Here is a 23,831-nt window from a genome sequence, read left to right as displayed (position 1 = left end):
AAATTAATTTTCACCAAAATCACCTCATTTGAGCTTAATTGAAGGTTAGTTGCATCATGAGTTAAATGTGGACATGAATGTAATTTAAAAAGAAAGTTTTACATTCTTAAATTTAAAACTTTTAATAAAATGAAATCATAATTTAATAAATATTTCAATCATCAAATTACACTGATTTCTTTACAATTTTGTTTTAAAAATGTATTGTCACTTCAAAAATGAAGACATTTTATCATCGCATGCATGCAGCAAATGATGTAGGATGAAGTTTTCCTTTAGCCGCTGAATTTTGAATGAGGAATCTGATCCTAGATTAGCACTTATGGGCAGCCTTACCCTGGAGCAGCAATCAGAATTCCCAATCAGCTTCTATATTCATATATACACACATCATGCCCGCCAGAAGAAGGCTAAGCTTTCCCCAGCCTTACATGTGCTGTGCTTATGCCAGTTGACCAAACAAGGAAGACTTCTGCACCCTTTTCTCGTCCATCACTGGAACATGCACATAAACAATAGCTGTTTTTTAACACAAGTGCATGCCAGAGCCCACTTAATGCATGTACTAAGTCACATTTGAGCCACATGTACTGAACCTGTTGTGCCTGTTATCTCATACAGCTCTAGTGAGTTGCATTTTCTCTCATCCATGATGCTTTAAAGATGATGCTGATTTTATTTTTAATGTATACTATAGCTGGCCCTCGTATAAAGAAGTGTCATGGTTTTATAGACCAGAACCAGTGTTGGGGGGTAACGCATTACAAGTAATGCGAGTTACGTAATCAGATTACTTTTTTTCAAGTAACTAGTAAAGTAATGCATTACTTTTTAATTTACAATAAAATATCTGAGTTACTTTTTCAAATAAGGAACTCCAGTTACTTTGTTTTCCCATGTACTGACTGACAGCTCTCCTGTCCCCGTGTTGAGAGAAATCAGGAGTAAGTGCAGAGGCGCTGTGCATGATGTTACTGTAGTTCTAGACTAAATGTGAGCATACATTTTACTCATCTCACTTGCACAAAAACAGATTCAGTATTCCTCAAAATGAATGAAAACAGTGCAATGCAAACCTGCAATGATTAAATGTATTAAATAACAAATATCTTTTATGCATTTAATCACATTTTATTAATCAATATCTTTGCTGCCGACCTTCGATGATCCAGTTCAGCCATATTAATAAGCAAAAATGACTTAAAATAAACATGACATTTATTTTTCTTTCTTTTTGTTTCATTGCCGAAGAGTGTTGAACTTTCTTCTCTTGCATTCTATGCTTCATGCAATCCAAAATGGCTGAGACGTATTCGTTTCACTTTTGGTGTGAAAGGGTCTTTACATTTGCCAAAAATATAAATTTTTATATTGAAAACAAATTAGCAAGCCCAGCCCAAATGAGAAAAAGTAACGCAAAAGAGACGTAACGCATTACTTTCCATAAAAAGTAACTAAGTAATGCAATTAGTTACTTTTTTAGGGAGTAACGCAATATTGTAATGCATTACTTTTAAAAGTAACTTTCCCCAACACTGACCAGAACTGCTCTGTGTTTGTTATGATAAAGCATTACTCAGATTCCACCATGATTGTTGTGTCAATTAGTCATGAATGGCACTTTGAACAAAATCATAAGAGGAACATACGACTTCACCCATGATGCGAGCCATGTTTCGTTTGGCACAGACTCTGGGTTGTGAAAGGGTCAGTTGAATAAGCTTTGACAACCAAAAAAGGCCAGAGACATGTTCACATTAAACTAAAACAGCACAAGTAATAAATCAACAAGTAATAAAAAAAGTAATAAACAAGTAATAAAAATCTGGCACACACAGTCTAAGGACACTTTCATTATGTATTTTTGAGCTTTCTTTGGTTTCAAACCAGTGAATTAGCAGGGCAGACTTGTAGGTTTGGATAACAATTTGCAATTTGTAAGTGTTCTTTGTAGTCAGCAAGTTTTGTCCTTTAGATGAATTAACTGATTGTGATTTTCAGGTTGCTGTAATATTTCTGAGATCTCAGCAGTTTCACAGTGTCCTAACCAGCCGTGATAAGATGAGCAGTTTTCTCATACTAAAACCGAAAATATTGTGGGGTGCAGCAAAATCATAACCAATCAGAACAGCGTGTGGACGAGTCCTTTTATGGTTTTCCTTGTGAAACTTGAGGCATTTGTCATACAATATCCAATGTTTTCACAGCAAAATTCACCTTGTCCAGTTTGTTATGTTCAATATAAATGAGGTGTGGGATTTTATTCCACTGACTTGTGGTGTAGATGGTAAAGATAAACAAGCTTTTAGTACTTTTGTTGCATTGTACCTGTTTAGAACATGCTGTAACAGGGACGTTTCAGGATCAGAATGTACTATACTTTTTTTAAGATTCCACAAAGGATTTTTTTGCAGTGATGCCATAGAAGAATCAATTTGAGTTCTTAAAAGAATCATGATTTTCATAGTATAAAGAACATTGCAGTGGAAAGGTTCCATGGATGTTAAAGGTTCTTTATGGTTATTCATCCATTAATTTCAATAAAAAACCTTTATTTTAAGAATATTTTTTCTAAATTAATTTTTATGAACCCTTATAAGAGTTGACCGAAAACAGTAGTCGACTTCAAAGAGCTGCATTGTTAAATGCACTACATTTATGACTTTTTGTTCGTTGCATTCAAACAAATAGCAGTCTCATGGGAAAGGTACATTCAAACCCAACAGATTTAAGTGATAACCTGCATCAGCTATTTTAAATCTAGAAATGGTCAGAAATAACATCTGCATTAAATTAAAGATGAATGGATGTTTTAGACAAAGCCTTTTACTCATTAAGTGGTTATGATAGGATATTTGCCAGGCTCTGACAAGATTTGGAAATGTGTTTTGATAGAACATTCCAGGTCTTTCTGAAAATTTAGTGCGTGGGCTACGTGCGCTTTGTTTCATTTGAATGGTATGAGAACAGGTGGGGTTTTCTCATATAAGGCTTTATGGATGTATGTTTGAACTCTGTCGATGACCTTAAACATGACTTTTACTTCAAAAAACGTTTCTGTAAAATTAATTCCACAAATGCCATCTAATTGACCATTAGACCATTACAATTGACGCTTTGTCTTGTAGTGTAAATAACAAGGACACACAGGACACTCTAAATAATTAGATGAATTTCAAATAATTCTGCTCTCCTACAAGTGACACACATACTCGCTTCGATCTGTTCATCCACTGGCTCAGTTTATGGTGTCGTGCTCAGTTTGTTGGGTTCCATATTGTAGCAGATTTTTGTTAATGTCTGACATGAACAGAAATTGTGTTTCCCAAGTAATTTGTCAGACACCCTCTAGCATCCCAGGTTCGTCTCGTGAAAAAGTGTGAGGATAATCTGTGTCCAGATGGAAGGATGAAATTAATTCTGTCGTGCCTTGATCAACTCGTTTGTTTCTTCTTGCTCATAATTCACTAAAAGGCTCTACGTTCTGCCTCAGATACTGAAGATTTTACACATGGCAAAAATATTGTGCAATATTTGTTGACTTTCAATTATGTCAGTGTATTTAAAATTTTAAACAAATTAATCACATTATGCAGATTAACTCATGAGCAGTCAGCCATCGTCATCGCAAAATAACCACTGACAGGACACACGCTGCTCAACAAATAAATAACTACATGAAATACTGATTTAAGTGGACATTCTTTTAGAGTTTTTACCTGTATATTAACTGTTGTTCAGCTAAGAAAAGAAATCCAATAATGTACAGTCGGTCTAGCAACAAGATGTAAGCTACATGAAAACTGAAGTCCTTTTAAGAAACAAGAGAGACCCGCAGTGTGATAAAAGTAGCATTGGTGTAGTGAGAAACGGTAACACCCTAATTTACATAACCAAGTCGAAAACATAGTTCATAGAATTGGTGACTCATTCTTATTTACATGAATCACACGACGGGCTGATTCACTAGAATGTAGGCTATCTGACTATGCAGGGCTACATTTGAGAGAGAGGACTACTGTAGGGTGAACGATTCACAAGTGTGAAACAGACTTTCCAATGGCCTGTTGGAGAGAGAACCATTTAGAACAAACCGATTCACTAGAATAACTCGTTATTCCACTGCTACATTTGAAAGAGAGAACATCAGGGTGAATTCATTTGAATTAAGTGTACTTTCCAATGTACAGTAGCCTATTTGAGAGAGAACCATTCAGAATGAACCGATTCACTACAATGACCCAGACATGCCAATGCTGTATTTTAGAGGAATAGGCTATTTGAAATTCACTAGAATAAAACAGACTTTCAAACGCTCAAATGAGAAGAAGAGAGGATAAAGTGTGTTGTTAATACTTCTATATTAAAAACGCGATGCATTTTAGCATGATTGCTACACAGCGACTCTTTGGAAATAGTGGCTTGTTTCTGGAATGTCTACTTTGAAAGCTCCTGTCACACTAAAGGGCAATGTAGGATACTTCCCACCAGCACTTTTTTTGTCAGCACTGCATTTATTGCTGCACATACAGCATTTAACTGTTTCATCGCGTTTCTTGTCAGCTGACTGTGGATTTTCAATAAAACATTAAAATGTATGTAATGATAGGATGGTTCCACTTTATTTTTTTGTGTTCCACTCCGCTGCTTTTTAATTGTTTTTCTATGAAAATGCGGTAGATGGGCGTCTTTGAACGTTGCGTCGCATCTTTTTAACGTTCCTGTTTAGTGTCTTGCGCATGAGCGTTACTTTTTAATAGGCCCTGTCAAATAGCGTCAGTTTCAAAACATTGGGCTGCAGCGATTTGATTCAATTCTCAGCACTACGTCTCGCGTTTTTAAACACAAGAACAGCTCTGTCATGGTCCTTTGAAAGTTTAAATAATGCATGACTGACAGCTTGTGTAAGTCAGGTTAAACGTAAAAAAGTTAACAAGACAAAGTATTTTGGTTTTCACATATTTACAGTGTTTCGCCCCTTACGCTGTTACAAAACAGAAAGAGGATAGCAATTCATTATTTCTGTCACATCATAATCAATTCAATTTGCGGGCATTATTAAAGGGGTCATATGATGCGATTTCAATTTTTCCTTTCTCTTTGGAGTGTTACAAGCTCTTGGTGCATAAAGAAGATCTGTAAAGTTGCAAAGACTAAAGTCTCAAATCCAAAGAGATATTCTTTATAAAAGTTAAGAGTCAACCACGCCTACCTAAAACGGCTCGTTCTTACACGCCCCCACATGTCTACGTCACGATGTGGGAAGATTTGCATAACGCCGCCCAAATGTTCACGCAAAGAAAGAAGGCGTAACTTTTATTCTCGGTTTTTATTCGTTGACGCTGCAGCCATGTCCTGAAGACGCTGTGTGCTTCGTTGTGAAAGCGAAACTACTTTGTCTGGTCCGATGACAAATGCAGACATGGTTTTATGTTTACGTGGCGCGATGCAACGCAACGCGTAAAAAGACAGTATAAATCATTATTATCCGTATTTATGTCCCCACTGGATGCAACAAATGCCTAGTTTATAATGGGTTTTAATGTTTTTATCTTGTCGCTCCGGCCAGACAGGGCATCACAATATGGTAGGGGTGTAACATTTCCATCACACGCTTGAGGTATTCGGCCAATCACAACGCACTGGATAGCTGGCCAATCAGAGCACACCTCGCTTTTCAAGACCGATGAGCTTTGTAAAAATCGACGCGTTTCAGAAAGGCGGGGCATAGAGGAGAAACAATAATGTACAGTATGTGGAAAATAATGTGTTTTTTTAACCTTAAACCGCATAAACACATTTCATTACACCAAATACACAAAATAATGTTCTTTTTAGCAGCATCATATGACCTCTTTAAGGCAGATGTATGAATGTGACTCCGTGTGATAAGCCCATACTGCACACATTTTACCACAGTGGATGCTTCTGTCATTATGGAGGAACTGTCTTTGTTAGGTTGTATAAATTATTTCCAGTGGTTCTTTTCAGCGCTGTGGTGGTCTATTGTTTGGCTCAGACAGGGTCTTAAACAGGGGGGAGATACTCATACATTTTGCATGCTAAGAGACTTGATAGCTGATATATTCTTTCTCTGCCTCTTTCTGTTTTCCCTCATTCTCAATCTTTATTATTTGAAACCATTTAATTGTTAATGAATTCTCATTAATACCTCTATTATCCTATTCTTTGGGGCCATTGTGCTTTGTTGATTTTAGACCCCACATGACATTAACGTAGTCGGAGAGTAAGAAATAATTGTTTTCTGAAAGAATGGCCTAGGAAAATTATAATTCTCTCTAAATAACCATCCATCCATCATAAATTCAGTGTTATCACACTGCAGGCATGCATATAAAAGTTGTGTTTTTTAATGTTGCTTTTATCTATGAGCTGATTAGATAAATGTGAATTAGTGAATTTCCTTTAATGAAAACTAATTTCTACCTGCCATCCCTTCACTTTTGATCATACTGAATAGCAAATGATACTAATGCCACCTAATCATGAGCAATATTTGTCTGATATTGCGGTGCATATTAAACTTCATCACATCTCGCTGTAAGATCCAATGGGTTTGTATGTATATTCCTTTTTTTTTTACCAAAATCGTGCTGGATTTCCTGCTGCGAGCTGCTTTCACAATTGCCCTGCATTTGCTGAATGATGATTTAACCGTCTACATTACTACATAATCTGCCCACATATTAACATAACACATTATAGTGTTTGAAGCTTAGGAGTTTTGAGCATATTTTAATATCCAAAGAAATGTGATTCAGTGCCTTTGTGTAATAATGAGCTGTTTTAATGCAAGGTCAAAAGTTGCAATATATAAAATTCTTTGTAAGCTCATATTAAGCAATCCTATCTACACCTGATGTTAGCAGTCTCTGATTTGAGACCAGCAGGTTTTAGGGATTGGTATGGAAATTTCTATTTATTTAAACAAGTAACTACCTTTTTAAGACTGGGCACTGGCTGTGGCATTAGTGAATCTAATATGCTATTCAGTGTTGCTCCTCAATGAGTGATTTAAAGGGGAAATTCACTGTTGGCACAATGGGCTTTTAATAAAACTCGGCTGTCTATGAAGAAGAAACTTGAAAATTCATTTGAGACTGTTGCTGTGGGGAAAAAAAGGGATGTGGCCTTCACGTTTGCCAAAAACTTTAACACCCATAAATTAATGCACTTTTGATTTTGGCACTGCTCCTTTGTTGATCCGGCTGTCCATAGATGGGAATACAAAAATGCTTCTACCTATAGTTTTGACAAAACGTATGTGTTTTGAGTCACCCAGCATACTTTGGCTGACAAATACATGGAGATGTCTGGGTGCAGATAATGCAGAGAAAGAGTACACATTGTTCATTTACATACTGTATCAATACAAACATTTAATTATGGCCAAAAGAGGATAATCTATTAAGGATAGGATATATAGGATAATAATGTCTTGGATATTTACAGTAGTTTGCTACCAGGTTTTTCAAAAATAACTCTTAAATATCTAACATTTAGTGCCATGGACCAAACTTTGACGAATCTTGTGCTAGTTCCATTGTATGAGACTGGTACAAAATTGTGCACCCTGAGTCCAAAAATAGTGTAAAAGCCAGCCTATAAGATTTAAATGGGTGATTTTAATCAGATAATGTTGTTTTTGCATGCAATATGCATCAGACATTTAGTGAACGGTCTGTGGGCATGTCGTCTAATGACTGCAACTAGGATCAGAGTGACTTCAAGAGTAACATCACTGCTCTTAGTGGCCTATTAAAACAACAAGCATGGTGTATGTGTATTCAGGGCACTGTCACATGAAGGCAGATGGTTTGGAAATCTTTCAAGATGCTTTGAGACGCTGACTGTATCCCTCGACTCGTTCTGTAGCTTCAGCGGTTCGAGGATTAAATCCAACAACAGCCCATGACATACTTGTTTATAAGCTTTGGATGGAGCAAGTTATTTCAGATGTGTTGAAGTTTGAATTCTTGTCAAGTGTTCAGCCAGTGGCAGCTAAAATTACACTTATGACATTTTTTACAGATCAAAGTTGAATTATTCATTTGTTGATGGGAATGTCTGAATACTGTTAAGAGAGTGCTACTTCAGACTGATTCTTTTTGGGATCAAACAGGTCTGACTGTATATTTGTTTGTGTGCCCGCAGGTCCGGGGCAGTGTGAACCTGACTGATGTCCTGTCTCCATGCCAACTGAAGTCTCAGGTCGAGGTAAACCTAAACCCTCCTGTCAGAAGGTGACCTCTCTGCCCCAATCTAAACTCTACAGGGTGAGTGACCAGATTTAATGCCCACATGCAGCACTGTTGTTGAAAGCTAGTTTTTGTTCCCTTCTTTATTTTTAAGCTAAATTTTTCTTGCTGCAGTTTATTCCTCTGTCATGAAATTGCAGCTTAGGTGAGTCTTTGAAAATGGTAGTGAAATGAATTTGATAGGGAATAATAATTATGAAAATAACTCATTCTGACGCCTGTCTGAGTTCAGACAACTCACTTTGTGCTGATTATTACTGAAGGGCCATTAAAGGTCATATACGTTTGATTGAAGGAAATGTCAGTGAGGGAGACTTTTTGTATAATAATTTTAATCTTTATGTTCTTAAATCTTACTTTGATTCCCTCAGTGTTTCTTTCCATGTATTTTATGTAGAGAAAGACATTGTTTTGTCATATTTTCTCATAATATATCCTCTTATCATAAAGTGGACATAAAGTATTTCGACTGCAAAAACTGAGCCAAAAAGGAAGGAATTTCACCAGTTTTTTTATATATGTAATGCAATGACATTTATTTTAAAGATAAAAAAATAAACTATTCATCCAACAAAATAAAAAAATAAAAATTGTTATAAAATGTATTTAAATGGTAAAAAAGCTGAGAGAAAATTTATACACGACGGTTCAAGAGTTTGAGGTCAATAAGATGTTTTTGACACATTAAAATTATTATTATTATTAAAAATTAAAAAACAATTTAATTATTCTGTTGATTTGGTGCTTAAGAAACATTTTATCTTATTATCAATGTTTAAAAACTGTTGTGCTGCTTATTATCTGTGGAAACTGTGATACATTCTGAATACTTTGATGAATAGAAAGTTAAAAGGAACAGCATTTATTTGAAATAGAAATCTTCTGTGACATTATAAATGTCTTTACTATCACTTTTAATCAGTTTAATGAGTCCTTGGCAAATAAAAGCATTAATTTCTTTCAACAAAAAATTAATAAATGAATCAAAAAATCATACTGACCCCAAACTTTTGAACACTAGTGTGCATTTGTTGAAATGATTGAAGTGTGTAAGCACTCTTTTGCGCCACTGTGCAATCTCTTTGTGTCCATACCTGGTTCTGAGGTGCTCAGGAAAAGCATACGGTAACTTTAATGTGTTTTGTGTTCAAATCCAAAGTAGTGATTTCTCTCCCTGTCAGAAAGATCTCTCTCTCTGTCTCTCTGTGTGGGTGTGACCGTTAGCAGCTTGACACTGAAATCTTTGGAGCTTAATTATGGTCCTGTCACATCGAGAGAATGAAACGTTTCGATCTCTCACCGTAATCATTGAACATGAACATAAAAATCGACCGATCATTAACACCATCCGAGGTGCATGACTTTACATTGAGCGACATATGTGTGTGTTTGTGTGCTGGATGACAGTAATAGATGAGATTTATGATGGATATGGATCGCTCATCATTAAAAAAGCCTTTTGCTACCTAAAAAGCACAGTGGGTGTTTCAGGAATGGTATTTGATCATACTTTGATAAATATCATCGCATTACAAGATTACCATGTACCGTGATATTTACTACTTCAAGGCACTTAAAAGAAATATTGCAGCAGTTCATTCCCATAATACTGTTAGCGAAGCTACTGAAGTTTAGTATGGTAGTGTCAGAGTATTGCAGCCTGGTATTTAAAGTGTGTTTCTTGTTTTTTTTTCAGTGTTGATGTGTGTTTGACTCACTCAGATAAATGGTATTTCCTTGATACACTCAAACAGTAAGTCAGGGATTTTTATAAACAGTCACTGAGAGCAAAACGGTGTCACGTCTTGCCATATTATCAGTTTTGTGTTGTCCTGCAAGTGACAGTAATAGATGAGATTTATGATGGATATGGATCGCTCATCATTAAAAAAGCCTTTTGCTACCTAAAAAGCACAGTGGGTGTTTCAGGAATGGTATTTGATCATACTTTGATAAATATCATCGCATTACATATTATCAGTTTTGTGTTGTCCTGCAAGTGGAGAATTAGACAGTATTGGACTGAAATTGTGTTGATTATTTGTGGTTGGTTAGTTAGGATAAAAGGACACCCTTTGACTTTGTAGGCAGCTTCCTGTTTTTTCCCCGATCAGCTTTTAGATGTTTAGGCAACATGATTAGGGTATAAAATAACAGGGGACACTTTCTCAACATCTCTAATCCTCTTCTGGTGACCCGCTGAAAGATTCAGCCAGATTATTTTGCTCATCTTGATTAGATCCAAATCAGTTTTTAGAGAGGCTCTGTTATGTACACATTTGAATTGGATGAATTGCTTATTTATGAATTTAAATGACCAGTGCAGTCTGTGTATTCACAGACAAATCATGGGTCTGTCAAAATGCATTCAGTGTAGTGTCACTCAAAAAGAAATGACATACAAGTAATGCAGAATATGAATGTATTTATTTAGAAGCAGTGAGGTCAGGCCAGGGTTGTAGAAAAAGTCAGACTGTTGTCTGTGGTTTTAGGTAGGGCTGAGTGATGAAGTTTCTGTGCCATTAGGCCAGTCTTTTGTGATTTCAGTGTTTTAAGAAATAGAATATATTAATAGCATTTCTGATTTAAATGTCAGGAATAAAAGATAGAGCTGGAATTTTTTTTAAAATGACAATAAAGACTGTTAAAATATAAAATCTATTAAAAACGCTGCTCTTTTAAACTTTAAACATTAATAATAATAAGAAATATTTTTAAGAAATTAGAATGGCTGTATTTGCCACCACAGGAATATATCTATTTTAAGAATATATTAAAATAGAAAATAGATATATTCAATTGTAATAATGCTTCACATTATTACTATTTTACTGTGTTTTTGATCAACTAAATACAGCCTTGGTGAGCATAAGAGACTTCTTTCGAAAACTACAGTGTAATTATACATACTACGCACACACAACACACACACAGACACACGCACACGCGCGCACACACACACACACACACACAGTTGATTTTATTTTATTTATTAATTTCTGTTTTTTTGTGTGTCTGTATCATCCTGCACCTTCCATTTCATGGAAGCTTTTCACTCAGCATTGATTTTGTTCCTGTAGAATACTGTATGTTGCTACTTCAACCTCTCTTTGAGTGTGTCTTATCATCTTTGTCTTATCGTGTACATTGTCCATGCTGAGATACGGCTTGAACTTTCTGCAAAGTTGCCCCATGTTTCAAACAGATAAAACTGACATGTATCAGGTTTTCTGTAGGATTAAGGCTTCAGCACAGAGGCTGATGTAAGTTGAGTCTCTTTTGCCTCCAGTTACTGACAGCACGGAGCGAAAAAACCCCAGCATTGCTTTTCATATCTGAAATGAAGCTCTGCCATTTGAGCACATTCTCATTTGATATACACAGACCTCCCCTGCATCTGTCTGGATTCTCCAGGTGTGTGTGTGTGTGTGTGTGTGTTGGTTCATCCACTATCAGGGATTAATTAACACTCTGAAAGGGGAAGACTGGAGGGAGGTAGAGAGTGTCTAGTGCTGAGAGGAAAAGATGGATTGCGACGAGGGGAGAAGTGCAATAGAGCAAAAAAGAAAGAGGGCGGTGAGCCGTTGATGGGCGAACGAGTCTGCGATGGGATTTAATTGGCTGCTTGTACAGGCTGCAGGGTATTGTACCTGCCTGTCACACTAACACACCGTAGACACTATCACACTCACCATAGAGTAAAGTTTAAGTGTGTGAGGCTGCATATATGTGAGTTTGAACATGTTATTGGCAAACATGACATATAGAACTGAACTTAAAGGAATAGTTCATTGAAAAATGAAAATTAATGTACTCTCCCTTATATTGTTCCAAACTTTTATGAATTTCTTTTTTCTGCATGTGAACAGTGTTATTTTAATATTTTTTATGTACTATTATGGTATTTGAATTAGCTTTAAGTAAATTTTTAAATACATTTTCAGTGTATTATTTTAATTTTAACTGAAATTATAGTAATTTTGTTAAGCGCTTTTCTCATTTTATTATTTTTTTTTTACATTTCTATTTAGCTTAAATTTATTTTTATTTTGTTTTTATTGGTATTTTTATTGGAAATTATTGAAAGAGGGGCGTTTTAGTCGTTTTTGTACTGTTTTAGTACTGTTATTTCAGCATTTCTGATTTTTACGTTTTTCATCCAGTATTTATTTTTTATTTCAGTTTTTCATCCAGTATTTATATTTTATTTCAGCTTTGTTTTAATTAACAAAACCAATTTAAATAGGTTCAGTTGACAGTAACAATCTGTGAAACAATACAAAGGAAGATGTTTTTTTGGCGTGAACTATGCCTTTTAAAAGTCAACATTTGGGGCTTTCATAATTTATAATAATTCATAGTTTTCATAATTTAGAAACATGCATGTTTTAGTAGCTAATCATGTGTATGGTGTATTATTCATTGTCATTCTCTGTGTTACATTGTTCCCCTGACTGATCGTGTTAAACAGCTGCCATCTGAATTCCAATTTTTCTGAGAAGCTGAAAACTCATTTGACTCTCTCTGGTTGATTGGGTTCAGTCATAAGCAACTTTATCACGGAAAAGCATGCATAATGCCATAGTTTTGCCCCACTGGCCCAAAGCCATGTTCACTTTTGAACCTCATGCTTCTCAGCCAATCACATCACAGCATCCTCCTAAGCATGACAGGGAGAAAGTTTATCCCCAAAGACATTATGTTACGACACACACACAAACACACACACACGCATGCTGCCACCACTACCACGACTCCATAAAAAATTATCACCACTGTTGAAATGGGTAATTATGGAAAGAGGGGAATAATTTTGGTTTATTTATGTCAGTCACGCTTGCTACACTCTGTCTTTTGGCTTCGACAGGAACTGCAGCGCAGAGTGTATGCCAGGAATGCGTTTCTAACAGAGCGGGAATAATCACGTTGAACTGCCGGCCTGCATGAGTAAATAGCATTGAACACAGTGTGCTGAAAAATTGTGTTTACTTGACGCCACTAAATGCCTCCAAACGCTTGGATTATCCAACAGTAATTCTGCCTCTTGCAAAGATCAAGTCTCATTTATCAGTGTTTAATGGTGCTGTACTGTATATCATGGTAGACCAGATTTTTACATTTTCGGGAGAAAATGAGTCAGTGGCGCTCATCACCACAATCCTGCCACTGATGTGCAGTTTTAGTTTTATTTTATTATTGTTTTAGGTGGTTGTTTACTGGCATAACCCATAAGAGCCAAAGTGATTTTTCTAGTTTCAGATATGACCCAGGTTCCTCCTTTAACGTAAGTCTATTTTACCAAAAATATATTTCATTAAACAGTATAGTATATACTATATAGTTTATTAATATACTGCATATATTATCTTAAATGGAAATATTCAGCTTTATCCCACAACCCTGTTACTGGTTATTTTTCACCATATCGTTCTGACTCTTACTTGGCAGGCAGACAACTACATTTATTCATTTTTTTAATTTTATTTATTAAGTATTAAGTATTTCAGTTTAGCAATAAATACAAGCCAATATTTGCTCAAATGAGTAGATTTGATTTGATTTGACATTGTGTATATCCAGTTCAATGTTGGTTTATTGCTAGAAAATTGTAAAAAAAAATATATATATATATATACGTTTACCAATTTTCAATTACATTTTACCAATTTTCCAACTGTATTAATTTCTTAAAATTTATTTTGTATTCATTTACTTTTTTGTGAGCGGGAAAAACAGCTAATGTAGTTTAAATTTGAATTGAATAGAAAATTGAATTGAGTCTAAGACACTATTTTGAACTGTAGTAATGGAAAGTGCCAGTAATAATGAATAGCTTGCCTTAGCAGATGGTGTTATATACAGTTAAAATCAAATTCATGAACTGTGAGGCCAAGTGCCTTTAAATGCCTGTTTAATTAGGGTTACCTATGGACTAATAACCTATCGCAATGAAATGAATGGCATGAAAGAAAGGTCACACCATCACAGTTCAGCAACACCAGAGACATCCAGCAAACTTTGAAAAGCTCATTTGAATATTCTACATATCCGTGGACGACTCACTGAACAGATGGTGGGAGGCGAAGTTAGATTATTCGTTTGAAATGAGAGTCAGACAGACAGACAGACAGACAGATAATGGTATGTGCATGTGTGTGTGTCATAATTGAAGTTTCTTGAGGCATAGAATAGGATCTGCTCTGAATAAGCTCATGTTTTGCCTCCAGAGGTAAATTCCTCATCGTCACAGGTGCTTTCACCTGCACCTGTTATCTTTTCATCCACTTGGATGGATTTCAATGTCCACGTGTCTCTCTCTCTTCATATCCTCTTTTCTCTATTCACACTCTCAGTTCGTCTGGACTGGCATTGTGCACACACTTTGGCAGGTATTATTGTGCAGGTGAAAAAATTGTGTGTGTGTGTGTGTATGTGTGTCATAAAATCTTTAACAGAAGGCCGTTTTTGTGTGATGTTTTTCAAGTGTGTTCAATAAATCCATCACTCAAACCACATCAGTTCCATGCTGCTCTTTCTCACTCAGTTAAAATCGAAACCATTTTATTCAACCTTTGTTTGACGTCACTCCTTCCTCCTCCCTTCACTGAAGTTTTTATCTTTCTGTGTTTTGTCAAACATACGGTATTTGGTAATTAAGCTGAAACACTTTGTCAGAGATCGCAGAGCACAATTTGACAGACCGAATCTTCCCCTAGATGCTTTCCCTTTTGATTATCTGAGATGTGAGATAGCAGGATTTCATAGAGCACAGGCATTGTGATTTACGTGTCAAATTTTGAGCAGACGCTGCGGTTTGAGTTAGTTGAAATGGATCGAACATTTCATCCGGGGTCACTTGGTTAATTTCATTCTTAGGGTAAATGAACAGGTCAGTTGAGCTAATGTTGGATTGTTGCAGGAGAATTGACAAGCATGGAGCAGTGTGTTTCAAACGTGTCCTTGCTGAATAACAGTATTAAGGTTACTTAAAAAAAAAAAAAATTATGTGTGACTGCCTTCAGTTCTTATAGTGCAAACCCTGCATCAGTCCCATCTGACAGACGGAGGATCCCTGTCCTTGTAATATAATATTAATAACAGAAACTACCATATTCTTGACAACTGACACAGTGAAAGATACAACTGCTGAACGAGACCGTTTCAGGTCACTGCTTGAGAATGAAATGCCTTTACTCTGTGCAAATATAACTGAGGTTCACTGAGAAAAACACACTCGATCTACGTCCTACATCGGTTCAGTGAAAGATGGAATTTCTGTTATTTCTGAGATGATGACATGTAGACAGAATCCAACACTGAATTGAAAAACTTCAATTCACTTCTTTCTTTTCTTGATAATATCGTGAAGTGAGCTAGTAAAGTTATTACTTTTTGGCACCTGTGTTACATAATCACTCATTTTTTTTTTATCCTGAAGTAGTAATTGGAATAAATGCAATTTAAACTTACCCTGGGAGGCAGTTGATTTTGCCATTTTCGTCAATAATTCTGTACTAAATGACTCATTCTCTCATTTCGGTTTTATGTGAAATTAGTTCCTAAATGGTTGTCCCCACCACAGCCACTCATGAACAGATGCTTCATCCTCGCTACAATTCAATCTCATTATATAACGCTTTCATTTATTTTTCAACCTGGGTTTGGCTTGAGTGCAACTCATATCTTTAATAAGCATTTTAAATACCTCCGGTATTTCATTGTATTCTTCTTATGATGTGTTATGACAGTTTATCTCAAACTGATTGACTGTAAGCGATTTGTCTTAATTTCAGGGTAATTTTATACGAATCGATCAATACTTGCTGAATATGCTTTGACAGTGATGCAGCATTGTTACAGCGCTTTCCAAGGTAACAACTTCAATTTAACATTATTATCATTAAATCTGTCATAAAATGCCATAAGCTGTCTGAATCAACTTGTTGTCATGGAGAGACGGGCTAGTTGTAATTAGCCTAATGACAGAAAGGAAGAGGCCACAGTGGAAGCCAGGCAATTATCGCATTATGCTAATGTGAACTAAGACCATAATGGCAACTAGCATGGAGTAGAAATATCATTGTTTCCTTCTAAATACGTCTGACCAACATTAAATGTCTCCCTGCCGTAATGACTGCTCTTCAGTTCATCAATCCTGACCACAACAACATTAACTTTCCCTGCTTAATCAAGGCCTTTTTAATGTTCAAGTAATCTTGAATACATGATGTCAAGCCAAAAACTTTCAGTCCAATTTAACAAGGTGTGAATGCACTGATAGAGCACAGTAAGTATTTATTATTGTAATTCGTTATTATTCAGTGCAAACACACCTCCTTTATATGTACATTTGAGTCGTTACAGATTAAACGTTATTCGCAAAACTCGCACCGTTTCATTTAAAAGAGGTGTTTGTGTACATTTCCAGTTAATTATGGATGCAGTGATTCATCAAATGATGATCAATTAATGGAGAAAAGCATTATAAGTAGGCATATAAGTAGATGTTTCCTGGCGTGTTTCTAGATGTCTTACAGTCCCAGTAAAGTATGCCATATCTTGGTAGTCTGCTGCATTTTTCTCAACCTAGCACTAAAAATGGCCGGCAAGGTCAGAAATTGCACCATGCAAATTGCGTTGAGCAGAATTAGTCTTTGCATTTGTGCCATTGCATTGATTTGCATGCTTCTTTTAATAAATTGGGTGATAAAAACAATGCATCCAGTGTGTGCAAATAAACATCTGTGATTAATTCTTTGTGAATTTTCTGAACATTTTTATATGTGACAGTTCGCAGCTATGAGCTTATCTGTTTATTCAGATTCATGCATCATTCAAGCATAAATAATGGATGCAGCAGACGGAGGTTGCATATTGTGAAGAGGATAATTCACTGAGAAGATGTTTAGTGTGATGAAAAGACCCTCTTCAGGGGACCCCTCATTTCACATTCATCTTAGATTTCCAAGAACCCCACATATTTGTGTTTTTACTCATGATGACTTTGCTCGGAAAGGGTTAGTTATTGTCATAATCACATGCCCTGTGACTTACAGATGTTTATTATAGGTTAGTCAGACATTCATCTTTGTGAGAGCTGTGACTTTTGAAAAACAATTGTCTTTTGAGAAACAGTCATCTGAGAAAATATGGCAATTGTGGCACAGGGATGAATTGTGGATCTGCACTGCGATCTGAAAAGGGATATTATTGCACTGTAAGTCATATGATGTAAATAACAGCCCCCCAAAGGTGTGTTATGACTGCAGTTCAAACACGCCATTATGCAGTATCGTCATCTCTCAACTTTTGCTTTTGTTCAAAAACTTTCTGATGAAAACTAATGCTTTTCATTTACAGTGCTGCCTTTTAGAGGGAAACCTTTAAAATCCTGAAGATCTGAATTGATGATTCTGGCTTTAATTAGTATAGCCTGTTTTAGTGATCACATCAATTCTTTACAGGCTATGCTAATCTATGCCAGAATTAGCAATGCATGTGGGACGGACTTACTCTTCGCTTATGGGCGTCACTTTGTGTTAATAAGTGGTGAGGACAGTGGCACCAGAACAAGTTTTGAAGTGTGTGTGCTATTTGACGTGCTGGTTATGGCATCACTTAATGCTAATGGCTTAATATTAATTAGGTTATCCTCAAATATTTTAATAATGTTTCACAATTTTAGTGTTTTTACTGTATTTTTATCAAATAAATGAAGGCTTGATGATCAATGAGCATAAAATACAGTAGTTATTGTTTGAAACCTTATTGACATTATATATTATATTATATTATATTATATTTAAAAATACAGTTTCATGAAGTGGTGGGGACAAGTTGTCCAAGCAAAAAGTTATGCATTTTTCCACTTTCATTTCCATTCTTTATTATGTCATTACTGTATGATGTTATCTCTTAAAGGAACAGTTCACCCCAAACTTTCCAAGCTGTTCTTTTCCATACAGTGATAGTGAATGGTGAAAACAGCAAGACTTTCTTTAAATAAGAATGTCACAAAGAATAATATCACATGAAACAATCGTATGATTTCAGAAGACCTGGAATATAGTTCATTAATGATTAGGATCACTTTAATCAGTTTTTTTGTGCTTTTTTGGTCCCCATCCACTTTCATTGTATGGAAAAGAACAGCTCAGTACTTTTGCAAAACGTCTTCTTTTTCAGAATAAAGAAAGTTGTATGGGTTTGGAACGACATAAGGGTGAGTAAATGATGACAGAATTTTCATTTTTGGGTGAACGAATTCTTTAAGATTTTTTTTCTCTCTTGCTCACTGCACATTTTACACCCTAAGATATTAAAAGTAAGCATTTACACCTCACTTGCAGAGCTACTATATTCCATACGCACTGAGGGCCTTAATCTCATTCAGTGTAGGTATTTGTGTGATTGCCAGACCCAAAATTGTACAATACCACCAATAAGAAGGACAAAGCCAAAATATAAAGGCATTTTCCCTAGCAAGATGTCCAATCCATTGTACTCGTCACCTTATCAGTGGCCCGAGATTAGATAGTTTTGTCCACTGACCAGAAACATGACACAAAGAAGACCTCATACAGACAAGAGCTGTGTGTCATCGCCTGTCAGATGGTAATCTCCATGCAGTCCTGACTCAATGTTATAGGAACGGCAATGAACGTAAAAAATAAAAAATAAAAAAATTTGGGTCAGGCTTCAGCCCTGATCTAAGAGCATTTTTTTCGTTAACCCAGGAGGTCAAAGGTCATCAGTTCGGTGAATGGCCCTTGGAAAGTAATTTAACACCTTTGGAGAAGTCATTATCAGTTGTTTGAATGATTTCTGCGTATAGTGGGTCGATACCTCTGTGGCGTCCCTCCAAACTCGTGTCATGCTCCGGTGCACATGGACATGTTCCCAACATGTGTGTGGAGTGGCTTCACATTCCAAAAAAGCTTTAGTTCAGTTGAATTTGTCAAAATCAAAAGGAAAAAGTGCCAAGTCTCAAATATGCTTAACAGTTTTGTTATTCTTTCTTTTTAAGAGCAAAATAATAAATTATTTGTACTGTAAATTTTTATTTGTTCATTCTACCTTTTTATTCGCCCTCTGTAATCTCTCTCGGCCAGACTTTTCTTCGCATTAACCTTCCCTGCGGCACTCAGGAGAAATCGTCTTGGGAAAGGAGCCATAGTCCTAATTACTTAACCATGTTTTGTCCTTTGGCGCTATTGACAGGTGATATTAGTAGACATTCCCTTGTGTGCCTGAACTCAGATCGGCTTAACGGCCTCATCACATATCTGATCTAGACAGGGCTTCTGATCTCAGATCAGCCTGAAATGTTCACCTCTGCCCGGTAACAGATTGGCATTTGAGTGGCAGAGCAAAAGGCCGTGGGCTTCTGTAGGCAGCTGGTACACACCCCTGGCATCCAGGTCCATGAATGTTAATGTGGCGCTGTAAAGCCCACGGGTACCAGATCTCTCCACAGTGGGATCACTCAAATTTACATACCCCGTCAGTCATAATATTTCCTACTTAAAGGGATAGACCTAAGCTGGCATGGGCTGCAGAAAAGAGGAATAACTCTTGTATTTACCTGGATTTTATAAAGGGAATTTGCATTTCGCTGCAGGGCTTATGTCAGAGTCAGAGTCAGAGTAGCTTTATTGTCATTCCAGCTCTATACAGTTAGTATACAGTGAAACGAGACAGCGTTTCTCCAGGACCAAGGTGCTACATAGACAAAAAACACAGAACACAGGACTACAAAGAAACTAAACTGGACATAATTAAATTATATTAAATAGGCTAAGTAAAACTTAAATAAGAACTAAGAAGACTATTAACAAAAAAAAATGTTGTTTTACGTGTTTGAGAGTAAACATAACCCAGTAAACATAAACTAGGCTTGATGACGTATGCAGCCTGCAAATGCGACCTCCAGAAGATGCAGCCTTCCGTTTGAGAAACGGCCAATGTATTGTTCTATGACGTTTTTTCTTTTATGTCGTTAAAGGGGAGTAATATCATGAGAAACTGAATTTCCTTGATCTTTTGAGATAAAAGAGTTCATTTACTATGAAAACACACTGTTAGTTTCAGAGCTTAAATCTTCTTTCCCAGTCCAACAGGTCCATATTTTGAAACAGAGCCGCACTCCAAAGTCTTTGGATTTCTTAAAGTCAGAAACCTGAAAACATCACTACTTTTCAAGATTCAGAATTTGCCAGTCATGATGGTTTTAATATTGAAAATGTAATAGAAATGATCTCCGAACACTATAATGATAAGATTAAGATATGGAAATGTTTGCCAAAAATTGTTCGTTTCTCAAACGGAAGGCTGCATTCTTCGGAGGTCGCATTTGTAGGCTGCATGCATCATAATGAAGATCTTATTTTAGACTATTAACAGTTATAAATTTGACCATTATTCTTAGTTGTGTAAATTGTTGTAATATGCTAATGACCCGCGAATATAATGCTCAGTTAACTGAAATAAACCAGGCTTGATGACGTATGCAGCCTGCAAATGCGACCTCCGGAGGATGCAGAAACGGCCAATGTGTTGTTCCTGGCTTCATATCCACTTCCTGTATCCATTTAAATGATCCAAACATTAGGAAAAATTGGCTAAGGTTTTTTTTATTTTTTTTTATCAGTGTCCCGGTAATTTATTTGTAATTGCAAGGGTCAGAGAGGCTGGAAATATTTATTACAAACTAAATTATTTCTCCACAAAAAACTTTGAATAGTATAATAAGCAAGGGGAAAAAGCATGATTTGATTCCTTGAAGAATTGAAATTAAGTCATCATCTATGTTTTATCACTTGTCCTGTACACTTTGACTGGCTTGTCAGCTTCAAAGAACCTATCAATATCTTTTTCTCTTGGTTTATACTTCATATTGTGATAATAAACTCATATCAGGTTACCTAGTTTGTAAAATAATTCCCCAAATTTCTTTTCGTCGTTCATAAAGTTGTTAGTGTTTGAGTTTAAACATGTGGCAATCCTTATTCTCTCAGCAGCCAGGTCTCTCAGCAGTCCATTTCATCTTGCTGGAACTGTTTATGCATTCAGAACTAATTAAGGGTTTCATACAGGGACCCATTTATTTGCAATATAAATTTATTTCTTTTCCTTCTCAACTCCTTCGAAATGTGTATGTGCTCATTTTTATTCCTGACAGGCCGTTAGTGGATGTGCTGGTGTCTTGATTGCTAAACTTTTTTTCAAAAGTTTTTTTTTTTTAACCTGCCGTGTGAAGTCTGGACTTCTGTTTGGGATATTATGAGTAGATGAGATTTGAGGCGTTGGAGCATGTTATCCTTATGGCTCTCTGTGTGTGCCTGATTAAAATAGAGATAAGCTAGCAGTGTGAACTGTGAAGTACACCCTTGCCACAATGTAATGGACAGGACAAAGCAAATAAGCAAAAAAGAAGAGGGGAATTTGTATTTGTTTGGAATTTGTATCTCAGTTTGATTTGGGCTTTGTTATAAATTTGAAATAAATAATTACAAATAAATTGAATTGAAAATTGAAAGTAAAAATTGTCATATTTACTCACCTTCATGTCATTCCAAACTTGTGTGACTTCTGTGAAAACTGACTAATGTTCTCGTTCTTTTACATACAGTTATAATAAATTAGGAGCTTTTAAGCTACAGAAAGGATGCAAAAGCATCATAAACCTGTCATAAAAGTGGACCGTACATCTTTTGCGCTATATTCCAAGTCTTCTGAAATCATATGAAATTTAAGTCATTATTCACTGGCAATGTTCTTTCCCATTGACCTGTTAGTGTCCAGATCATTGTGTAAGTGAACTGAGAACCAAATCAGTCCAATTCATCAACTCAAACCTATTTTATTAAGTTTTTTATTAACTCATAATTCGATCTGTTTTTCACACAAAGCTATCATGTGGTTTCAGATAACCTCAAACATAGCACAACTCCTGAACTTTTTTTTTTGCTCTTTATTTGTAGCTTCAGCCCTAGTCCTCATTTACTTTATTATTTATTATTTTAAGACTACATTAGGACTAGGAAAATATTCTTAAGAACGTCTCCTTTTGTTTTCCACAAAAGAAAGTCATATTGTTTTTGAATGACATGAGGTGAGTAAATGATGACAGAACTTTCTTTTTTGGGTGAATTATCGATTTAATAATAACCCTGTCTTGCTTTGTTGTCCCTTTTTCACAGATGAGCTCTGCTTTATGTATAATCTGCCAGATAAACTCTGAAAAACGTTGTAATAAGAACCTTTGAGAAGAACTCATGTATTGACCTTCTCTTTTGTGTCATCTCCTTTCTACTTTGACAAATGCCTTCACTTTGACCTGATTAAAGGCTGCCTTTGTTTTTATTGGTATCACTGGTCTTGGTCAACGGATAAAATTCATTTAGCAAGAGCTTCTATCACTCTTTGTTTTAAAAGTTTAATTTCATTTATTTTCCTCGAGAAACCCAATGCTCTTGACACAGACCGTATTACATACATGACTGGCAAGTTTTCTATGCCGAGGTAATGTTATTCATTTTTTGCTCTTTTAATGTCTGTGAAACACTGAGCTGTATTTACTGTACTCTTTCTCGCTTCTTGATCCTGTTATATTGAAATATAAAGCACACAGCAGAGTAGCAGCTAAAGCTCATGATTTGTGATATTGTAGTTCACTTAAAAATGAAATTTCTGTCATAATTTGTCTCAATGTCAAGATTCAAGCTGCAAAAAGGATAGAAAAGCACCATAAAGGTGGTTCGTAAAACTTGTGTGATATATTACTAGATTTCTGTCACCATACACCAGTCATTTTTGCTGAGTGTTCTCCTCTGTTGTAGCTATTTTATTTATTTTTTTTTACAAACATAGCTCATCATTTCTCTTAAAAACATTCTCAGCACTTGTATCTCAGCTTAAAGGGGAGATAACACACACAGTTTCACCCAATCTCATGTTAATCTTGAGTACCTATAGAGTAGTACTACATCCTTTATATCTCCAAAAAGTCTTTAGTTTTATCATATTTATAAAAGAAAGATACAGCTTTACGATTCTCTCCGTAAAAAGCCGAGCTCCTGGAGGCGCACCATGGGCGGAGCTAAAGATTGACGAGCACTTGAGCTCCGACTGCCAACAAAATACAGACATTTGATGCAGTTTCACTTACCGTCTACAGTTCTTAATCATGACCGGGATCTTTTATTGCTCGACCGCTCCATCCTTCAGTATCAAACGATGTGCAAATCCAGCATCGAACTGGGACTTGCTTATAAAACGTTCGTCAACAAACACACTTGTGAAACTCTGTTGCTGCTCTGGAAAAACAAACTGCATCCACTGTTTACATAACGTTGGGTTGTTTAGGAAGCTGAACAAAGTTATCTTTCCCTTACAACCAAAAACACAGTTCTTTGGAGACATTCTTCTCGAGCGAGTCCCGTGCAGCGCTGCCGCCGGATGAAGCGCGTTGATGGGCGCAATCTCGCTCTGGCCGATGCGTGCGCGGGCACGCTCTTCCGGGAGAAATGCCCATATAAGGAGTTCCACCCT

The 23,831-nt window shown here is 36.1% G+C and overlaps 1 protein-coding gene across 1 annotated transcript in view; it reads left to right on the top strand.

Annotated features, from left to right (window-relative positions):
• Positions 1-8,185: 8,185 nt before the first annotated feature.
• LOC107750856 (muscarinic acetylcholine receptor M1-like) overlaps positions 8,186-23,831 on the top strand; it is a 52,978-nt gene continuing 37,332 nt past the window's right edge. Inside the window, exon 1 of the mRNA XM_016566404.1 lies at positions 8,186-8,297. The gene's annotated coding sequence lies outside the window, so the exon portion shown is untranslated. The remainder of the gene's footprint in view (positions 8,298-23,831) is intronic.

The sequence above is a fragment of the Sinocyclocheilus rhinocerous genome, unplaced genomic scaffold (genome assembly GCF_001515625.1).
Source record: "Sinocyclocheilus rhinocerous isolate Xijiao unplaced genomic scaffold, SAMN03320098_v1.1 scaffold392, whole genome shotgun sequence".
Lineage (NCBI taxonomy): Eukaryota > Metazoa > Chordata > Actinopteri > Cypriniformes > Cyprinidae > Sinocyclocheilus > Sinocyclocheilus rhinocerous.
Note: the sequence above shows the minus strand (reverse complement) of the source record. Positions and strands in the feature narration are given on the sequence as shown.